The sequence below is a fragment of the Schistocerca cancellata genome, chromosome 2, assembly GCF_023864275.1.
Source record: "Schistocerca cancellata isolate TAMUIC-IGC-003103 chromosome 2, iqSchCanc2.1, whole genome shotgun sequence".
Classification (NCBI taxonomy): Eukaryota; Metazoa; Arthropoda; class Insecta; order Orthoptera; family Acrididae; genus Schistocerca; species Schistocerca cancellata.
Genome location: NC_064627.1, coordinates 82,251,499 through 82,275,000, shown reverse-complemented (window position 1 = coordinate 82,275,000; position 23,502 = coordinate 82,251,499).

Here is a 23,502-nt window from a genome sequence, read left to right as displayed (position 1 = left end):
ACGGGGCTGCTGAGGCCCTGCATGGCTTCGAGTCTGTCCCGTCTGAAGCCATCGATTGAATATTCGCGCCGGCCGTGGTGGCCGAGCTGTTCTAGGCGCTTCAGTCCAGTTCAAATGGTTCAAATGGCTCTGAGCACTATGGGACTTAACTTCTGGGGTCATCAGTCCCCTAGAACTTAGAACTACTTAAACCTAACTAACCTAAGGACATCACACACACCCATGCCAGAGGCAAGACTCGGAGCTGCGACCGTAGCGGTCGCGCGGGTCCAGACTGAAGCGCCTTGAACCGCTCGGCCACTCTGGCCAGCTTCAGTCCGGAACCACGCGACTGCTACGGTCGCAGGTTTGAATCCTGCCTGAGGCGTGGATGTGTGTGATGTCTTTAGGTTAGTTAGGTTTAAGTAGTTCTAAGTTCTAGGGGACTGATGACCTCAGATGTTAAGTCCCATAGTGCTCAGAGCCATCTGAACCATTTGAATATTCGCATGAAAGGTGTGGGATTCCACTTAACACAAGGTGCAATATTGGCGGAATGGTACACCACCTGCTCAACGGTCCACAAAGCTAACACTATTGAATTTTGACACATGCCAGTAGGTGTTTGTCCTCTGTACATGAGCCATTACACGCTCTTATCAGAAGCAACCAATCTGAAACTCAGATTTGTGAATGAGAAACCTGCTAAGTAAACTTTCCTTGCTTACAGAATGTAGACGACATTACTCCTCTCTCATAGTATGAAGGCTTTCACGACCGGATGACATATCTTCTGGTAAACCTTCCGGGATGTAAGGTCGTGGTCCATGAAACTCTTCAGCTCTAACGTTTCGTCCAGAGCTGCGCTGGACATCTTCAGAGGGGTGTTTCTCCTCCGGTGACTCTGAAGATGTCCAGCGCAGCTCTAGACGAAACGTTAGGAGCTGAAGAGTTTCATGGACCACGACCTTACATCCCGGAAGGTTTACCAGAAGATATTACTCCTCTCTCCTTAGTGGAGCTACACTGAAACGCCGATTATTTGTACACGTCACATCAGTGTGAAGTTTGTTATGTGTCGTCTTGAAGCGTCCCCTTAGAACAAATTATACAAGACTATGCTTAAACTGACACACAATATTTTTAGCGCAACGCAATCAGACTTTCAGAAATCCCTACAAAAGAATGGCCCTGACTAACATTAACCTATACCTTTCACAAATCACTTACCTCACCAAAAATCTTCGTTACTCGAACTACTGCCATACAGCGAGCGCCACTACTGCCAGCTAAATAAAAGATTCAAACTACTGAAGGCACTAACTACTGATAGGGATAGTTAGCTAATGAAAGATTTTAATAGAGAACAAACAATGTATTTACCTTAATATCATCAAAAGTAATAATATATGTAGCAGTTCAGACATCCATTCTGTACTCAAAAATCCGCCATCTCATTTCCCACATCCACCACTGCTGGCGGCTCACCTCCAACTGTGCAACGCTACGTGCTGTTCACATCCAGCTGCCCAACACTACAATGGCAGACAACAATGCAAACTGGCCACAGACTACACACAAAACAGCAAGTGATTTTCATACCAAACGCTACGTAACGTTGCCGATAAGAAAACATAAACAGCCTACTTACAGTCTTTACAGAGTTCCAGTTTTAATGACCAGCTGCGTAGATCCTGTTATGTCTCTTTTTTATTTTCTTATGCTTGTTGTTAGTCTTCTTATTCTTCTCCCTCATGAGCAATTATCCATTCACTGCTGAATGAAGGCATCTTCCATTTTCTTCCATTTCACATGGGTCTCTGCCACCAAATATCGCTATATGGGCTTGCGATTGCCACCTGAGCCTGGTAACTGACGTCAGTTACTCGTGTTCTTCATCTGATGATATGATTTTACAATTTACAAAGTTCTTCACTTGAAGAATAACTGACATAATGTTCACATCAATTTCTGCCTATGACATGTAACACACTGGTGACCTATCTAACACGATGCTTTCGTCCTCGTCGTTGACTGCGAACAGAGCAGAGTGTTGCTCTTCTCAGCTGCAGACCACCGATTTTGGTGGAGTAGCGAAGCGCTAGCAGATTTTGGCCCCGCTGACGTTGCTCACTCGTCGGTGTGGCGAGCAGTGGCTGTACTCGACTCCTCTGCCGTGTCGGTGCGAGGCCAGGTGCCAGCCTAACTTTGGCAACCCGCCCTCCTTGGTACGACACCACAATCAGTACTTTAGTTTTGCGGCCGGATTCAGAATTTCAGTTTTCCTCATATTCATTGGCACGTCCGGTATGATCTGACGCAATTCGTTCAATGTGAGACGTCTATTCGCACGAATTGCTTCCTCCATTCTCTGAAGAAGGGTATCAGAGATCCCAGATGGCCTACCTGTTCTTTGTTCGTCATGAACATCGGTCCTACCTTCAGAGAAATGACGACACCATTTCGTTACATTTTGTCGATTCATAATGTTCCCATAAACAGAAACAATTTCTTTGTGAATATCCACTGCTCGCTGACCTTTTGCATGAAGAAAACGTATGACGGAGCGCACTTTGCATTTGGCGGGATTCCGAATCGGCGCAGTCATTTTAAACACGACCTACTCCAACTAGAAGCAACGTTCGACTGACGAACGTTCACGAGGAGAAAGCTAACGGTTCAAGGTTAACACCAGTGTTGCCAACTGGCACGCCAAAACTCTTCTGTTCCTCTGGTGTACGGTGTATCTTTACTTTCCGAAATACCCTCGTATGTATGTATGTATGTTTGTATGTATACTGAAGTGACAAAACTGATGAGATAGCGATATGCACATATAGTATCGTGTACACAAGGTATAAAACGACAGTGTCTTGACGAAACTCAGGTGATTCATGTCAGAAGTTTTCCGACGTTATTACGTCCACGCAACGGGAATTAACAGACTCTGAACTCAGAATACTAGTTGGAGCTAGACGCATGGGACATTCTGTGATGTCACCGCCAGACACCACACTTGCTAGGTGGTAGCTTTAAATCGGCCGCGGTCCATTAGTACATGTCGGACCCGCGTGTCGCCACTGTCAGTGGTCGCAGACCGAGCGCCACCACACGGCAGGTCTAGAGAGACTTACTAGCACTCGCCCCAGTTGTACGACGACTTTGCTAGCGACTACACTGACGAAGCCTTTCTCTCATTTGCCGAGAGAGAGTTAGAATAGCCTTCAGCTAAGTCCATGGCTACGACCTAGCAAGGCGCCATTAACCATTGCTATAGAGAGTCTCACTTGTATCATCAAGAATGCTGTATACAAATGATGGATTAAAGTTAAGTATTCCAGTAGCTACGTACTTTTCTTTATAGCATTCATTACGTATCCTGTTTCAGACCTAAGCAAGCCTGCGTGAGTTAAGCGCGTGCCCTTTCGGCTTCCTCGCCCTGTGTCTAGACTGTCTTGTCTAGACACAACACATTTCTATTCAGAAAACGTTAGAGAAATCAGTATTTCGAGATCCACAGTGTCAAGAGTGTGCCAAGAATACCAAATTTCAAGGCATTAACTTTCACCGTGGACAAGGCAGTGAAGGCTGTCACTTAACTACCGAGAGCAGTGGCGTTTGCGTACAGTTGTCAGTGCTACGAGACAAGTACCTCAGTGTGAAATAACCACATAAATCAATGTCGGTCGTACGACGAACGTATACGTTAAGACTGTGAGGCGAAATTTGGCTTTAATGGACTATGGTAGCAGACGACCGAAGCGAGTGCCTTTGCTAACAGCTCGACATCGCCTGTCTTGAGCTTGGGACCATATCGCTTTGATCTTAGACGAGTGGAAAACCGTGTCCTGGTCATACGAGTCCCGATGTCATTTGGTAAGAACTGGTGGTAGGGGCAGAGTGTGGCACAGACCTAACGAAGCCATGGACCCAAGTTGTCAGCAAGGCACTCTACAATCTGGTGGTGGCTGCAATATGGGGTGGACTACGTTTACATGGAATGGACTGGTTCCTCATATCCTACTGAACCGACCATTGACTAGAAATGGTTCTGTTCGGCTACTTCGAGACCATTTCTATTTATGGACTTCACGTTCCCAAAGAACGATGAAATTTTTATAGATGAGATTGAGGCATGTCACTGGGCATCAATTGTTCGCGATTGGTTTGAAGAACACTTTGGACAGCTCGAGCGAATGATTTGGCCACTCAGATCGCCTGACATGAATCCCATGGAATATTTATGGAACATAATCGAGAGGTCTGTTCGTGCACAAAATCCTGCCGACAGCACTTTGTAATTACGGGCGACTGTAGAGGCAGAATGGCTCAGTATTCCTGTAGGGGACTTGGACGACTTGTAGAGACCATACCACGTCGAGTTGCAGCAGTACGCCTGCAAAAGGAGGTCCAACACGATATCAGAAGGCAGTGGCGGCTCGTGACCAAAGAAGGTGGTGGTACGCTTTGCTCACGAAGGAAAACATCAACAAAAGAGAGAAAATCAGTACACTGTTCATGTTTTTGTAATGCCTGATATAAACAGACCGCTCGCTCGTGTCACTCGTGCATCCACTCATAATAAAACCAAAAGGTGTACACAGAAATAAGCATTATTTTTGCAGAATAAAAGGAATTAGAATCAACTGCAGCTCTATGTACACAAAAAGTGGTAGGCATGCCTTCCTAACCTTTTTCAGCAGGACTGATGTTAACGCCGTTTGATTTTATCTCTGAATTTGGATATGGTGGTGATCACTTGTACAGGAAGTCTATTCTTCTTTTCTTCATATTTTCAAATCTTTCAGTCACTTTTTGATTGAAGTCTGCAATTCATAAAACGAGGACTCGTTCAATAGAGAGCATTGCGAGTGCTGAAAGTTTTTCTTGGTCCATAGTATTCCGCAAGAAGGTTTTGATGCATTTCAGAGAAGAAAAACAACGTTCTGCTTCTGATGTGGTCATTGGAACTGGAATTATCGCTTTCAGAGGCCTCGCGGATTCGCTCAGTGCATCACAAATATTGTTGTCTTTTATGTAATCCAGAAAGCTCAAAGCTCCATATATGATTTTGAATTCCTCTCTTCCATAAATAACAGAGACTTCTGTTCGAAGTTTCTTTGCTTCCAAAAAAGAGTAGCATTCAATAACAGCTCTGAAAGAGATTTCTGTAAAACTGGAAGAGTAAGTAGCGAATTGTCTGGTAGAAAGAGAGAGGCTGCAACTAGATGTCCAGTGAACTTGAATATTTCTTTTGCCTCGTAACTTATGACATCACATACTTCTTTTGTCTCCCACAGTAGATAACACATCGGTGCGCCATCTTCAGTTTTCCCTCTTTTATGGTACTCATGTAAACCTGTTGAATTTTCACTCACTGCTTCCCTAATGTTCGCAATATCACGCTCAAAAGCTGTCAGCTGATTTTGTGAGTAATTTGGGTCAATATCCCTTTTTTGTAGCTGGATGTACAAAATATCCACATGGATCATGATTTTATGAAAAAATGAAAGCCAAAAAATGAAATTTTCATCGTTCAAAATTGTTACTAAGCCACAGGCTTGCAGGGTCGTGTTCTCATTACAGTTTCCCCCCTGGTTCATGATATTATGCACGTGATAATATCTTCCCTATATTCGAAAACTGAAAATTTCCAACGAGTAGGCACTGAACGTGGCAGTCATTTTCGTACTATTTCGTCGAGAACTGCTGTTCTTTGAGGAGATGCTGAGAAGAAGCTGCAAAGTCCCTGAAGTTTAGTGAAGAATATTTTATTAATGGAAGCGGCTTTAGTCAAACTGGTGGACATAACAATGAATGTATGAAGCACTGGGAAACTTTTCCTTAACAAGAGCCTGCACCCCATGTGACGAACCACTCATGACTGCTGCACCATCATTTGTTTGCGCTATTAGCTTATGTGGACAATTCCCCAAATGATTATTTATCTCTTCGATGATGGACGTTGCCAAAGACTGGGCATCATGCTTTTCTGGTGCTATGAAGTCCCAAAATCTTTCAACTGGTTTTCCATTAATGATGGACCTATATACTATAACCATCTGGAAAACACAGTCTATGTCACTGCTTTCGTCAGCTATTACGACCAAAATCTCAGCACCCTTAATTTCCTTTTTAATTTCGTCTTCGCAGACTTGAAGCATGCACTGCAGGAGTTCATTCTGGATGATTTTTTAGATTCCTTTCTCTAAATGAGATTTTAGAGTATAATTCTGCACTAAAATTAATCAAGCAACGAAAAACACCAGGGCTCGAAGATGATTCAGTCTCATCATGTCGTCTAAGGGCAAGTTCCAACTCACCACAGAAACGAATACAGTTAATAATTAGATTCAATATGTACCTATTATAGGTAAATGTTTGGTTGTGTAATGCCACAGACCTTCTGTACTCACTGTCTAATTGGGTAGTAATATTTTCATTTCCTAGACCTGCTATATTCAAAATGTTATTTATATGGACTGAAGAAAGTTCGTGTTTTCTAATTTTTTCTTGGAGGTGTTGACGTCACCGACACTGTGTTTAGACCATGAAAGATAAACAAAGAAAACAAAATAAGGCATTTTTCATGTTCCAACCACACCTACCATTCATGCTTGTTGTACAATTCAGAGTTGAATTTCCTACTGAATTGGCGACTTCTCGTTTTAACAGTCTACGAAATTGTTAAAGCAGGAGTCGTCCTACCTAGCCTCTTGATTCCTAATTTTTCTTCAAACTTCCCTGAACTGAAGGGTTCAGAGAGCAATGAAATTACCCGAGTCATTATTTCACATATTCACTTGTCAGTTGAGCCTCAAAATTCACTGTAGCACATGCCAAAATAACTAACACAACGTACAGGAAATAGTTAGTTCGTTCGCAGCTACACCTGAACTGGTAAGGTGGCGCGAGAATCCTGCCTTATTTGAAGATCCGATAGTTCCGTTTTCCTTTGGAAGAGTTCGGGCCCTCTTCCTGCAGCTGGTAGGGTGGCCCAGATGAGGTGTTTATACACACAAGGCCAGCATACGAGTACTGTTGTGGCGTATCAAGACAGCCACGCCACTCGGAAGTAGCCGAAATGCACGCGTTAAATTCAAGCAGGCTTGCTGAGGTCTGAAACAGGATACGTAATGAATGCTATAAAGAAAAGTACGTAGCTTCTGTAATACTTAACTTTAATCCATCAATTGTGTACAGCATTCTTGATGATACAAGTGAGACTCTCTCTAGAATTGGTTAATGGCGCCTTGCTAGGTCGTAGCCATGGACTTAGCTGAAGGCTATTCTAACTATCTCTCGGCAAATGAGAGAAAGGCTTCGTCAGTGTAGTCGCTAGCAAAGTCGTCGTACAACTGGGGTGAGTGCTAGTCCGTCTCTCTAGACCTGCCGTGTGGTGGCGCTCGGTCTGCAATTACTGACAGTGGCGACACGCGGGTCCGACATGTACCAATGGACCGCGGCCGATTTAAAGCTACCACCTAGCAAGTGTGGTGTCTGGCGGTGACACCACAAGTACAGTGTTGCCAAGCGTTGCCCCTGCACCCCGCTCCCACTCTGAGACACCCAAGTCCGCGTTTGCAGCTACAATGCAAACCGCTGTCGCCGTTGGCACATTCCGCCCAACTCTGCTGCGTTCGGCGTTTGGAGCCTGGGCATTTCAAAAGAGATAGATGGCGCGCTGCTTCTCCACTAGTATAGAACGCTCAGAAGGCAAACACAGTTGAACAAAATTATTTCTTGGGGGTAGTGCAAACTTGCAGACCTATACAGGAGCCGCCCCTGTTAGAAGGTGTACCATGACTTTTGTCACCTCAATATATGTGTGTTCCACACCTCCTAAACCACTGGATCGATTTCAACCAATTTTCATACTCGTACTTATTTACTGTTTGGAGAGGATCGCTGTGGTGATAACAGATTTGTACCTAACAAAGGGGGGGGGGGGGATGTGGGGATGACAAAACAGTGAACCCGACGATGCACAAAAACCCACACTATGGTCATCCAGTATTTGAGAGTGGGAGCCCTTAGTTATTTGCAGCAAACTTTACATTTCAAACCTTCACTAAACTTTTATTCGCTGATGACCCCCACAAAATTATGAAAGGATAGGAGTTTATACTTACTACGTTTTTGCTGTTCATGCAATAAAACAGCCGGATGGTGCATGCAGTTTTAATTCATTAGCCTCATATACCACTGGACGTACCTGGACGATTATATGATTGTGGAACACATAGTTGACGAGAGACGACATCATAAAGACCGAGCTGTGTGAAAATGGAACTGAATTGTGAAATTCGCTAGAGATTTTACTGAAATATGTGTACAAATACCTGCGAAATATGTTAAATAAATGTGAAATGTATTTGACATGTGTGTACGTGAGCAATCGACGGGTTAAAATTCCACCCGAATCCCCTGGAACGATTTCAGCCAAATTTGGTACACATATGAGTTATAATCTAAAAAGAAATACTGTGTATGGGGGGGGGGAGGGGGGCAAAAACCACCAGCCTCTAATCGGGGTACGGAGCGAGGTGGCGCAGTGCTTAGCACACTGGACTCGCATGTGGGAGGACGGAGGTTCAAGTAAGTGTCCGGCCATCCAGATTTGTGTTTCCCGGGATTCCCTAAATCGCTCCAGGCAGATGCCAGGTTGATTCCTTTGAAAGGGCATAGCGGGTTTCCTTCACCATGCTCGACACAGTCTGAGCTCGTCTTCCACCTCTAATCACCTCAGTGTTGACGGGACGTTACACCCAATCTTCGCAATTGAGGTGAGCTTGATAATGTGGAAAGAGAAGGGGCGAGGAGGAGGTGGAGAGAGAGCGAGGGTGAAGGATGAGACGGGCACAGATAGGGAGAGAAGATGTACAGAGAGAGGGGGAGGGGGAAATGGACAGAAAAAACGGAAGTGAGGAGATGGATAGAAAAAAGAGAAGGAGGAAATAGGCAGCGAGAGGGATAAAGGAGGAGATGAACTAATAGAAGATTGGAATAAATACATATCCGTACAACGCCGGGTACTCAGTTAGTAAGAGATAAAGTTTTCTCCTTTGATCATTTTATGGTGAGCGTGAGCAAGAATACATTTTGTAAAGGATTAAAACTACGTGTCCCTCTTTGCTCTCTCTCTCGTACTGGATCAATAAGGTTCGGGTATTTACGTGCCGTCAGTTATGTAGTGTCAAGAAAAACAAGCAGTTTCTAACTGTACTTCTTGTCTTATTCTGTTAAACTTTTAACATGAAACTGTACACCTTAATGCGTAGATTACGACAGCATTTTAAACTTTTAAATTCGTTGAATAATTGCAAGAAATATTCAGAATCATATTTTTGATGCCCCTGGAACAACGGTAACTGGTGCCAGGGGCCACGTTCGAGGGTAGTCGTTTCGTAATATAGTCACGCCTTCGCAATTGAGCACGATGACGTGAACCATAGTACTGTAAGTTTCATAAATGTAGGCAGTATGTAGAGCAGTTTCCTTCAGAGTCAAAGAACACAGAAGAAGGAAGAGGACGTGTTACTGGGAGGCAGCGCTGACGAGAGGCTAATAAGGAGTGATGCGTGGTGAGTGGCCGGACAGGACGAAGGCGGGCGGCTGCGCTGAGCCGGCACCGCAGCGAGCCATATCGTGGCGCGGGCCCGCTCGCCGTTAACTCGCACACATGGCGGCCATAATTCAAACAAAACAATGACGGGACAGGAGCGCCAAACTCGAGCGCTGGCTGGCTGGCGGTGGTTTAGATCGCGCAAGGGAAGGGCGCGGGAGATGCGCGACGGAGAGGAAAATTTTGAAGCAGCGCGGGAGAAAACAACGAACGAGGGAGGCGGGGGAATTGGGGGAAGGGGCGGGGGACACGACGGTGGCGCTGCGGGCAGCGAAATAACGGGCAGCCCGGCGCTGCGCACCAGGCAGCGAGCGGGGCAGAATTAGAGGCAGGCGAGTTGCCAAATATGCGGCGGCCACCTCCGTCTCGACTTAATGAAGGCGCGGTGCGGCTGCAGGCCGCTGTAGCGTGAAACATTGTAGATTAGTTTTGTGCGCTCACTGCGACGAGTCACTGTGCATGTGCTTGTGTCTGTGTGTGTGTATGACAGAGAAAGAGAGAGGGAGAGAGAGAGAGAGAGAAGAGATAGCCACAAGAGGGGATGCAAGCAGAGCGGATCTGCATACTCAAACACCACTCCTGCTCTTCGCACAGTACTTGATAATAATTATATCGCATCCACTAACATTAGAGTGGTTTTAGTACTCCACAGCAAATGCGGATGAATGCACAAAAGCGGCAACTGCAGTAATGGCTCCAGGCTCGTCTGGCAGCGCTACTCAAATTCGCTTTGCTTTGTATGGAACGATGTAAGAAACAAAAGGAAAGAGATCACGTACCTATCAACTTGTAGCAAGCTGGAGTAGCTTGGTTCAGTGCATACACTTATCGGTATGCGCTATGTTGTAACCGCGACTGGAACGGTCACGGGGTGGCCAAGAAAGCGTGGCAGGCTCAAACGGAGAGCAGCCCTAGAACAAACAAACGATCGGAAAGGACGGACACGTAAGAACGACAGACGATCTAGAAAGACCTTACGACGACAACACGGAAGAAGCAACGGAATGACAGAGACAACGAAACGAACCCAATACGTCCACTAGTAATGAAAACAAAGAACGGTAAACACGCTGTCTGTTGTCGAGGCGATGTGTCGATATGCAGGCGACAATAAGACTCGCAGGCTGAGCTTTTTTTTTTTCTTTATTGCGATTCCATTCCCCTGCCCCATATGGGCAGGGAAGGGCTGTCAGCAGCACAATCCACCGCTCTTCAGCCGATTGACAAGACAACTAATACAAGAATAAAATGTTACATATAAGGCGATTAAAAAAGGGGGACATAAAACAGAGTAAGGGGAGGTAAAAATACACTGACATGGAGATGTTCATGGGGGGACAATTACAGAAGTCGACATAAAGTTAAAAAAAAACTACAGTTCACAATTCTTAAAACACAAAGGAGACACTGAAGGTACACGCACAGGTTGATTGGGCTGCACTTACCGACAACAAGCTTCGGGCCTTAAAACCTCTTCCCGTGGCTTGGACGTCCTCCTCACGCCCTTCTCGGCGGGAGGAGGTCGTTTTAGCCCGGTTAAGAATTGGACACTGCCGGTTCAGCCATCGCCATCTGCTGACGGCTGCGCCGGCGCCGTTCTGCCCATGTGGGCACTTGCTGACGGTTAGACACATTTTAATGTCCTGTCCAGATCTTAACATACTGCGCCTAGATCTTAACCTGCCAAATACTTTCGATGCCATTTTAGCGGTTGACCCACGAGCAGCTGCTCGTGTTCTTCGTTTTATCAATTTGACAAACCTCGCTAAGGACATTTGATGATGCTGTTTTTTAATCCTATGCCTGTCAGTCTGTCTTTTATCGTGTTTTCCCTTTTAGTTGTTGTTGTCAACTTGTGCCTCGCGGTGCATTCTTAGAGTAGTCAGGGCGCTAATGACCATTGAAGTTGTGCGCCCTAAAACAAAAACAAAAAAAAAAAAGAAAAAGAAACACGCACAGGTTAAAAGTCGGCCACAGTATTAAAAAACACTTTAAACCCACTTGGAGCATACCGCTGGCTGAGCGAGAGGCAGGCGCTTAAATACAAGATCGTGGGCGCCACTATTGGCCGCTGGGACCACGTGTTCCACTGTGGCGCCCTCACTCTAAATGCGGGCCAGGAGGCGCGCGCCGCCACTGCTTACGGCGCGATGGTGCAGAGACCTCTTAGCGGTCTTCGACATCCATGACGTCTGATGCGGATTCAAATGTTCATTGCAAGTGTCTGACATATTCGGAAATGCCATTTTCGACTTCGTCACCTTTCATTACTGTGATATGGCTTAGGCCATAATATCACTTGATTATGGCCTAAGGCCGAAATTGCAATAGTGTAATAAAAACTTATAACAGCCACTTGCGTAAAGATGATGTCATTCAAAAAAATTTTTATGACTGTGAATCCCAGGTACAACAAGTGTATTTAATATCCGAATGGGTCGGAAATCCGTGACGAACAGACAAACAAATTATTACAATTTCACAAAAACTACATGATTTATTCAAGCGAAACAGCTTTACCAGTTGGGCAAGTCAGTAACGCCTCGGTCCACCTCTGGTCCTTGTGCAAGCGGTTATTTGGTTTCGCATTGAGTGATACAGTTGCGGGATGTCCTCCTGAGAGATATAGTGCCAGATTCTGTGCAATTGACGGGCTAAGTCGTCAGAAGCCCGAACTGGTTGGAGGGCCCAGTCCATAATGCTCGAAACGTTATCAACCGGGAAGAGCTCTGGCGACCTTGCTGGCCAAGGAAGGGCTTGACAAGCACTAAGACCAGCAGTAGAAACTCTCGCCGTGTGTGGGCGGGCACTATCTTGCACAGCCCAGGATGGCTTCCCATGAAGGGCCGCAAAGCGAGGCGTAGAATAAATTCGACGTAACCCCGTGCTGTAAGCAGGCCGCGGATGACAACCAAAGGGGCCCTGCTATGAAAATAAATCACATCCGAGACCATCACACATAGTTACCAAGCCATATGGCAGCGTCTCCGGACACGTCTTCGGCCTGGAATCCGTTGACTGGAGCAGAATCCCGACGACCAGCGAAGACGTGTCTGCAGACAGCAGTGGGACACCAACCTACCGCCCGCCATACAGCACGACAGCCAGGGGTGCACTTCGGTTGTCACCTACGGCACACTTACAGCACAGCAGTACGTCGATAATATTTCACACCTCGTTTTATTGCCCTTCATACCAAGACGTCCTGGGCTTACCTTTCAGCAAGATAATACTCATCCACACTCTGTCAGAATTCTACTGCTTACGTGCGTGTTTACCAAACTCTACCATGGCAAGCAACGTCACCGATTTTCCTCCAAACCTTATGTGCACGGCTCTCCAGCCAGCTCGGGATTTTTAGGATCTAACGCGACAACTGGACGAATTTGGTACCCTATCCCTCAGGAGCACATTCAACAAACTCTATCAATCAATGCCAAACCACATAACTGCACTCGAAAGGGCTAGAGGTGGACCGATGTGTTGCTTGCTGAAGTAGTGAAGCCCTTTACCTTGAATAAATTATACAACTTTTCTGAAATTGCACTTTTTTCTTAGTGTAATAATGTTTGATTACTACCGAGTGGTTGCAACAAGTTGGTTGAACCGCTGGAAAGGCACATGTGTCTATCGTTGGTATCATCTGTTGGTGAGTATTTATCAAAAGAACATGATTCCCCCGATAATCTGAACCCAGCCTTAAATACCAGCCTACACCCATACTTGCTGAACTGAGATCAATGTCAGTGTGACGAATGTAATAAGCCAGTCGTAGATATCTCTAGCTGACAAGCCTTTTATTGGCTTCTGTAGCCAGCAGGGTATTGTCGCAGAAGACACTGCTAAGAGACATTTTTTGCTAAGGCTGTTGACGAAGTTGGAAACCATGACCAATAAAAAATGTCGTCGGTTTAGAGACCAGGAGCTACCATTGACTGATGTTGTTCTAGATTCTTCCAACTCATCGCAGTCATCATTATCATGCCGACAGGTAACTTCACATGGATCACCTCACGTATGAATGTGTAGCTCCAATTACGAGTATCTTACCCTCAAAACAGAAGTACCCGATAATTGTCAGCATCCCTCAGGTAACACATGGTGGTTTGATGCTGGCAGTCAAAATGTTATATAGTTATTTTCCGTTTCCTTATGTTGAAAAAAGATGTTGAAATGTTGCAGAATTGCACCGTATATAACGGCTTTAAATGAATAAGTATATTAATTTTTTTCGTACTAAATCCGTATGCTACATGTTTTTTCACTCTTTCTTTCATCCATTATGACCGAGATACTTTTCCTCCTGTTTGGGCCCTTGTTTGTAATGAGCAGACACGGATTTCACAAGAGCTCGTCGAAAAGTGTCTTCGACGTCCTTTTAACATTTTAACGCACGTGAACTGTACTTCGTCTTTTTAAAATTGTTGAGCTAATACGAATGCTGAACAAGTCTGATTATCTCGAATGAAAGGAAGAATTCGAAATTTACGGTCTGAAGCTTGAAATAGGAATATGGAAAGGGGACATACGACCTATGCTGCCTGCCACTACAGAGCAGACCGACAAAAAACAGCAAATTGGAGGCGATCGCCAGTCGCAAAACAATTCCATCTGTGGGCGAAAAGATACAGCGTGACTCTGTTACAGTTTTAGTCACATAATCGAGTTGGCGGGTGTGTCGCAGTTCAATTGCAGTTCTGTTGCGCTAGTGAACGAACAGTCTAAGCAAGATACTTTATTGTGGGAAATATAACACAGTGAAGGAATGGATCGAACATTTCCTGCCAGGCGAATAGGCCTTGGATGTACAATTAGAGACAAAGACTCGGGGGACAGTAATAGGACCATTGTTGTTCTTAGAGCAACATCCTGCCAGATCTCCACATACTATGAGTCTGGTTCAAAGAGTGGTATCCTTTGATATTGGGAATAATAAGTTACAACTAGAGTCATTCTGTCGCACAATGGCTTGGGAATATCAGTGGGCACAGATATGAAGTGGAGCGGGCGTATGAGAGGAGCTGTGTGGAAAGCAAGTGGTGGGCTGCAACTTATTACCAGGATACCGAGGAACTGCAGTTTATCTAAACAAATGCTTGCATACAAAAGATCTGAATGGGCCACACAGAACACTGTTGAAGCTTTTGGAACCCGTATCAGGTCGTGCTAGCAGGGGGTAACGACCGTATACAAAGAAGGGTGGAAGGAATGGTCACAGTCTTGTTCGGGAAGAGAGAGAGAGCGTAACAGAAGTATTACCTGTTAGCTTGTTTCAGGTTCTTGGGGAACGTTTGTTTGAGGATTTTTCTGACGTTTCGCCGGCACGAGTGGTCGGCATGGCGTAAGCTTCATCCGCAATTGCTGCCAGTAGCAACAGAGAGTGTAGTTATGACAATGTCGGCCAGGCGCACTGGCAGAAAGTCGGAAGAATCGTCAAACAAAAGTCGATCCGAGACAGAACCGGTCAGGAAATTTGCCCACAAGTGGTTACGGAAACTTTAATTTTGTAGCAGAAATGTTGAAAAATCTTAAATGAGAGAGACTCGAGGAAAAAGACGCAGCTCATCTTGTGAGAAACTGCTAAGAAAAGGCCCATGCTTCATGGCAGAGTTTCCTACACGTTTACCCCACAGAGATCTGACGCAGAAAATCAGGCGAGTACCAGCTTTCAGGTGAGTGTATAAGCATGCATCAATGGAACACGAAGAACTTTTAATGCACTGTATATAAATAATAAAATGTATTCTCTGCCGCAAACGTCACAGTGATTGACGTACTATGCAAAATAATTTCTTGACTCTCACCTAGAGTTGATGACGTCTTCTGCACTTACATGGCCGTACGAGAGAGGATTTTTATCGGCGGTGCACGAATATTTCGGACGGCTTCTGGAAAGCCCAGTAACCCCACCTGTGCATCAGTGGAGGTAAGAGCTGCGGGTCGTCACCTGCAGTTCTCAGAAGTGGCGAACGCGCCTCCCCAGCTGGGAACCCATGAGCGGCCAAGTTCAGAACGTCTATGAGTTTTCCGGTGATTATCAGACGACAGCAAGATTTAGCTGGTACAAGTATTGTGAAGGAGTTGACAAATAACAGCATTGAAAAACTTATAAAATTGCGCTGCCAAATACATTGTTTGTGGAAATTTACACATGTACGCTACATGAACAGGAATGTAAACAATAGGGCTTGCGAAGAGACGATTGAAACAATTGTAGACGGTATTCAAACGGTGGACTAAAGTGTAATTGTCTAAGCTACACAATTTGAAATCAAATTTCAGGAAAGAGCTCAGAGAGATGCAGCCCTCTGCAAGCAATGGAAAAAGGGGGAGACAAATTACATAAACCAACACTATGGTGAGCATCATTAAAAAGTTGCTGATAATATGTTTGTTACTGTATCAGACATAACTCTGTTACGTTTAATATTTTACAGGTATTACGAATTACTGTACTTTACAAAGGATCAAGAACCCCTTTCCCTTGTATGTCGAACTTTCATGAGACTCAGAGGAATGCCCACGGTTCTGAATGGCTGGAAGGTTGCCTTTCGGCAATAAATTTTTGACTCGTTTCGTGCGATATTTCTTTAGGGAATTGTGCGTTTACATAGCGTACTGAAAGGGTACAGTACCGCCCGACATTGAAAATAGGTACAACATACTTCATTATTCTTGTAAGAACAACATATTTTTTCTAATAATAACTCAATTTCAATTAATACAGCGAAGCCGGATACCAGTGTGGGAAAGAATGACAATTTATTTATTTAACTGATCACATGTGCACTCCCACAAAATAAATCCCTACATCCAGTTTGGTGAGATCTGTGAAATGAATGAATGTACGGTCGTCTGCTAACCGCAGATAGTGAATGTGAATATATGATCATCTTTGAGACGATCCTTTGGCCACCTTTGGTGGAACCAAAGACATGAAACTTACCGGAGCTTTGAGCGCCTGAAATGTGGCTGACCAATACGGTAGCATGGTCTTCCCCCACCTCGACAGAGGTGCGAGATGACTTGAAGAACGGCCATGTTTCGGCACTCTGCCGCTGGATCTAGTGTTGGTAAGACCTGTCTTAGGAGTGCTCCGTAAGGACAAAAGAGTGGAGACATGGTATGCATGTGAAATACTTAAGAGTAGTTTATAATAATAATTTGTATATTTCAGGAACTTTTGTGGGGAGAATTAAATGTCAGGCAGATAATATTAATGGGATCGTAGTAATCTTCGGAAGTGACCAACGGTCACAATGAAACCACGTGTAGCAATAAGTTGAAATACTTCCGAGTGCTTAAGTTAAGCTGAATTACTAGCGTGTGTACTATAAGTTGGAAATATCTAAGAAATGGCGTGTGGAGGACTTGAAATTAGAGACGAGTACTTCCACGTGGTGAGTACTGTGTGAGTCTCAATCTGTGTATGAGACAAAGGATAAAGAGAAGTACTCGTCCATGGTATCAGTTGAGGACTCGCGTGTGTGATGAATATGTTCTTAATATTACTTTGCGTGTTATGTTTCCGTGTGACGCTTGATTCAAACTATAATATTCTGAGAGAGAAGCAAGGTGAGTCAGCCGTCTATCCAGCAACGCCACTTGGCTTTCATTGCACAGGAAGACGTGCATATATCATCCAGAGTTCGTAGTAGGAAAGAAAACTTACGAAGTGGGGCAGTGTCGTGTGAAACTGGGATAAATACTAATTGAAGTGGGAAATCTGAATGTGATGTGATTATAATGTTGTGACTATTCCTTGTGTTGTATGCCATGTTGCAGTGTGGTGTATGTCATGTAATTTAAGTATGTGTGGTTTGCATGGGAGAGTAGCAAGGTAGTTTCAGAGGTAGTGGGTTATGCATGTTCCTTTTGTACCGCTCGGTCTGGAGGAAAGTTTCGTGATGATGGTTGTGAGAGTCGAAGTGTGAGATATAGCAAAAGATCCACCATCCTATCCAGAAAGTGCACTGTAGCATTAAATAATTACGAGAGCATAAGTTAGAGAATCACCAATGTAAAGCCATGCCCACTGGGCGGAATTTCTCATGTGTTATTGTTGTAGGTTATAGAATTTGTGTGTTTAGGTTATAGAATTTATCGGAATAAATAAGATAGTGAAAAGAAAAAGATTGGTGGCCTTTTTCTTTGAATTGTATCTTGCCGTGATATCCAGAATTTATAATGTGTGCGCCATTCATATTCAGTGCGATGGCCACGTGTTGATCAAAGCCGTTAAATAAAAAAGAAAATGTGGTATTGCCAGTGTGTAGTGAACAGTCAGAGTTGTGTAAATTACTAATAGTCAGATGTGCGTTTCCGTTGCGTAATATTCATACAGAAGAGTAAATTGTAACTTAATTGTGAGTACTAGAGTTCATGTTACTCGATAAATAAGAATGAATCCACTCGCTTGGCGGACCACTCACCTTGCAGGCCTGACTGCTTGATGCCACCGTATGAGGAAGGCATGTGGGTGCCTCTCAGTACAAATCACAGGCGACTGCCACAATTTTCTTCCTACTGTCGTCCAGCTAACTTCAGCCGATGATATAAATGATTTTCAAAACCGAAAAATGTAGCACGATAAAATAATGTCTGAAAACGCCGCACTGTACGACGTGCTTTCGGCGAGACACAGTGGGTACTACTGAAATGCGTCGCCCTTGGCCTCTGGATCGTCGAGCATGCGTCGCAGTCATGCGTCCGCTGGTAACTCACGTTTACGCAGCACACGAAGCGGCCCGGGAGACGGGGGAGACTAGATACCACGGGTGGGGCCTGCACTTTAGTGGGAAACGAGGGAGCTGAAGTCGGCAAGCCGGATCCGTCAAAAACATCCGTAGAAATGACTCGCGCTTCTGGCCTGTCGCAGAAATCCGTTCGTGTGTGGACTGCTGTTGGGTAAGTTCCCCTCGGGGTGAACGTGGGCACACATGGCCGCTAATTGGCTGTTGTGGCACGAAGAACATATGAAGCTGAGATTGTAGTGAAAATGTTTTACGTAATAATAACTATTACAAGGTAAAGCTTTGTGCAGCCCACGGGTTCGTTTGAACTTCACAATGCTTCTAATTTGATGGGGTACCCCCTTGTTCCCCCGATGTGTTTACCTTGCCTCCAATGTTTTGAACTGGATCGCCCAAGCAATTGTAGTGAGATACACATTTTACGATGTAAATAGAAATGCGATGGAGTAGAAATTTTTGTGATATATAAAACGATTGTCGGATTTGAAGGGACCGATTAGTCACAGAAATAGTAGCGCTTGGAGCAGTTGACAATACAGACGAGAACCCTTGTTAAACGCACTGGTTATGTGAAACCCCCAAGTCAATAACTTCTCTATGATAATTCAAAGGTTCCGGTTGGTTATAATTAAAATGCAGCTGCTCGTGGATGTCCAGTGTGGGCTATAAATAACGTATGGCAGCGCAATTTGGTGGATATGCTAATGCTTTAATATGGAACCGATTTACGTTGGGAAAAACTAGTTACAATTGCGCCCATCACGTGCAAATTTGGCGCTGTACTCTGTTTATATGATGGTATGACATCCATGCTGTCATTTGTCAAGCCTAACGCGAGTGAACAGTAATGCAAACGAAACGAGAGACAGTGAGCAATTAGTGAAACTGTTTTTTGTGAACGGCAGCAGTTACAGTCCTGCGCTGAGAGAGTATCGCTGTGTGAAATGTGTCATTAAACGGTTCAAACAAGACGATATCTAATTGGAAAACACAGGTGAGCCTGCTGTGGCACCTGGAAGAGGAAGGCGTCCAATGGCTGTGGAAGTTATTGACGAGGCTGCTGTTGCTGTGGCTGACCATTCAGGACGTGCCCCGCGTAGTGCTAGTGTTCGTGCAGTGTCACAACTGTCCATCGTATGGCTAATAGTACGGAAAGTTTTGCGGTCTATTTTACACTGGTACCCGTGCAAGAAAAAAACGGCCCGGAGCACTATGGGACTTAACTTCTAAGGTCATCAGTCCCCTAGAACTTAGAACTACTTAAACCTAACTAACCTAAGGACATCACACACATCGATGCCCGAGGCAGGATTCGAACGTGCGACCGTAGCGGTCGCGCGGTTCCAGACTGTAGCGCCTAGAACCGCTCGGCCACCCCGGCCGGCCCCGTACAAGACCCGGACGAAGCAGAAACTGAAACCTTATGATCCGCAGCAACGTTCTGAATTTGCACTTTGGTTTTGCACGAAGGCCACTGCACTCGCTGCACGTGTCTGTGTGGTGTGGATCCACAAGCACCTTTATTCTCGGTGCATTCTTCAATGAGAGAATACACCAAGAGGGCCTCTGAGGTGTACCGTGATGTCTACACGTTATCGAGACCTCCTTGTGCAAAGTGTGATTTCTGCTTTGGAACAGCGCAACTGCGTGGAAACAACTGTTTTCGCTCAAGATGGGGCAACACGTCACGTCGCTCAGTGAAAGATCTGCGTAATGAAACCTTCCACGAGCGTATTATCTCCATAGGTTTTCCATGTGCATGGCCTGCAAGATCACCTGAATTCATGTGACGTTTGGCTCTGGGGACATCTAAAAGAACGCATTTACCATGGACACGTTTGATATCTACCGGATCTGAAGTCCAACACGTTGCTTAGATTCCGGAACTGCTGCGAGCAACTATGGATCACGTCGTTTTACGGATGAAGCATTTCGTAGACGTCTCCGGCACTCATACTGAACAAACTAGTACGTGGGAGAACCAGATTGATGTCTTTCTCATTTATTTGCAGGCTTTCGTGACCGTTATCACCAAGGTTAAAACCTTGGTTGGTAGGCCGCGTCGTTTTTTCTAAACGATCGACGTTTAGACCCCTCTGCTGGGATCTACTTCAGGATGTTGTGGTGTCTACTGTTGAAAGTTCAATCAACAGTGGATATCACAGCATCCTGAAGTAGATCCCAGCAGAGGGGTCGAAACGTTAATCGTTTAGAAGAAACATAAGGCGGCCTAACAACCCTCACGATTTAAACTTCATTTCTATACGTCTTTCCTGCACAGCTCCAGATTTGCACTTGGTGCCCAAATTGGATCTAAATTTTTTCCCAGCGTAATTACGCACTAAAATATCCACCAAGTTTCACTGCCATACGATAATTACAGCCCACACTGGACCTCTGCCAGTACCTGCACATTAATTGAAGACATGCGTCGAGAAACGGGCTAACCCTCAAAATGTAAAAGGTTTAAGTGTGGCCATCTGTTGCTGGCTACGGGAACTATCGAAATTGACATTGGTCTCACCCCTAAGTGATATTTAGGGGTGAGACGAATGTCAATTTCGATAGTACCCGTACCTAGCAACAGATGGCAACACTTATCTCCAAGTTTTTGCATTTTGAGGGTTAGCCCGTTTCTCCGCGCGTGTCTTCAATCATAGCCACCTGATACTGGTCTGAATCGCACCAAGCCAAGTCCCTGCCACCACTTGTGAGTTGGCTGTTGGGGAACTTGATCTTGGTAGTGAAGAGAAGTTCTTAGGTCTGGTTTCAATTGAAGACCACACGGAAAGAAGGGGTTAAGTCCATTTTATAGATTTTTCAGGAGAGCAATTTTAAACTTTAAAACGTTACAGTTTGATTGGTTATTGAAATATGCTTTTGTAATTTATACATTCATCGACCTTTTCTTTAGGATTCCTTAAAAGCGGAAAAAATATTATTAAAAATTGGACCCTGTATATCCTTTTATCTGAATCTCTATTTTTTAATTTCTTTGTATAATGCACTAACTAGATTGTAAAAGTCAGAATATAATGTGATACTGGGATGATACTTCACTATAAAACTTCCCTGCAACTCCCTTGACAAAGATCTATTCATCTTTGAGTCTACTCATTATTGTACAAGATGTTCATGATTAATCAGATTTTAGGAACAATACTGTTCATCAATATTCTGTTTCTGTTTTCATTCAATTCATGTAAATTGTACTTATTAATAAGCCCATGTCTCAATTTTTGTATCCTTAAATCACCTGATATACAACTACCAACAATTATTCAATAAATGGTTACAGTAGGTACATTAAATAATAAGTTAATGGGAGTAATAGGATGTAATTTCAGTTACGAGCATACATCACAGTTTTTATAACCCAAAGCCTTCATTTCTCACTTTTTACTTATTACAAATAAATTACACAAAACGTGTTTGTACATTAACTGCCGGAAAGGAATATTTGTATAGCACTCTTGGGCCCCTGTGTCACAGAACACCTTAGTTCTTGCAGATTACAATACTTTTCCTTGGTGATAGGTAGCAGTCCTCAAACATTGGACAAGCGACCTCTTATTAGCATGTTACCTCAGTAGGTTTGCTATAGTAAAGCAGGACGTGTTATTCCACAAACTGATATGACTTAGTTTCATATCTTCGTAACAGGGTGAAGGGAACAAAATTCCCCTTCTGCAAGTTCTGGTCCCTCTTCCAACCGTCCAGCAGGAGCAGTAACAATTGATGTGACCCAGGAGCTGTTGTGTCACGACAAGCCTTGGATGGAGCTGTTGTGTCACGACAAGCCTTGGATGGTCACGTTCTATCTTCATCTCCTTAATAATTCGCCATGGGAATGGACATTTTAGTTCGTGTCTTGGTTGCAAGAAATCAGTCCAGCCACGTATCACTGAGCCATCAACTTCAACAACCTGAAAAGGAGTGGGTTTCATAAGTGCATCTTTAATTACGTCTGTCCAGTCCTTTGTGGGCTTAGATATTGCTTTATGTCTGATGAGACCCACGTCTTTGTCACTTTCCAGGTATGAATGTCCTCTTACTGGGAATGTCACACGAATTGATTCAAATCGCTTTGCATTATGAACAAGATAATGGATGAACCTGAAAAGGGTGTAGTTTTTGTTTTGACCACCACATGAATCACAGATTATTTCCAAATTTTTTACCTCAAGATCAAGAAATGAAGTAACATTAATGATGCAGGGAAGAAACTACTTCATTTGAACCTTTCTTCCTTGTAGTTTCAGGATAAACATAAAACACTGCATTACTGTCTGAGAGTCGATGTATGTTAAATATATATAGAGAAAGCTGTCGCTTATAATAGACATTGTTGGTACTGATGTTTCGATGTGGAAGATTTCGTTGGAAATACGTACATATCGATTCTGTGTTTGTAAAGTTTCTGCTTCTCTGTCGAGATTGTCTTTTACGCTAATCTTTACGGCGGTGAAGTTTGTATTCAATCTTCTCTCTCTTAATATTACTTTGAACGTCTGATATTTCATGTCCACCTGTTGCTTGTGTGAGTTGTGCCTCTAGATCTTTTAAAGATACAGAAATCTTGTCACAAGTACTGCATGTATCACTTCGAGGGAAAATGAATGAGATATTAAATTTTGTATTAAACATTTTACGATAAGTTTCATATGATGCGGATCAAGTAGAATGTGTCTCTTGAAACACCTTGAACATCATCTTGATTGTGAGTTATTCAGGTAAATACAGTTTCTGTGTTTTATTTATGCTGTAATGACTGGATCGTCCTTTAAATGACTTGATGAGAGCGCAAATTTTTATCTTTGCTTCTGTTGAAAGTTTATTAACTTGGTTTCCGTTTTCCCCTCGTTTATCAACAGGCACCATGCCCTTATTTTTTCAGGAATTCCCAATAGTTTCTAATCTTTTCTTTGAAATAACAGGGAGTGATATAAAGGCCTTTTGATAAACAGACTATTCTGTCACAGTATCGTCTCTCATTATTCTGACCTTATAATGAAATGTATAATCACGCAAAGTAGCTACTGCTTCATATCTGCGAGGCCTTCGGCTTTGTACACTGTCAACAGAAATCAGCCCTGTCAGGTGATAACTTTGCTCATTCCAGTCCTTCAGCAATTTGAAATTAGT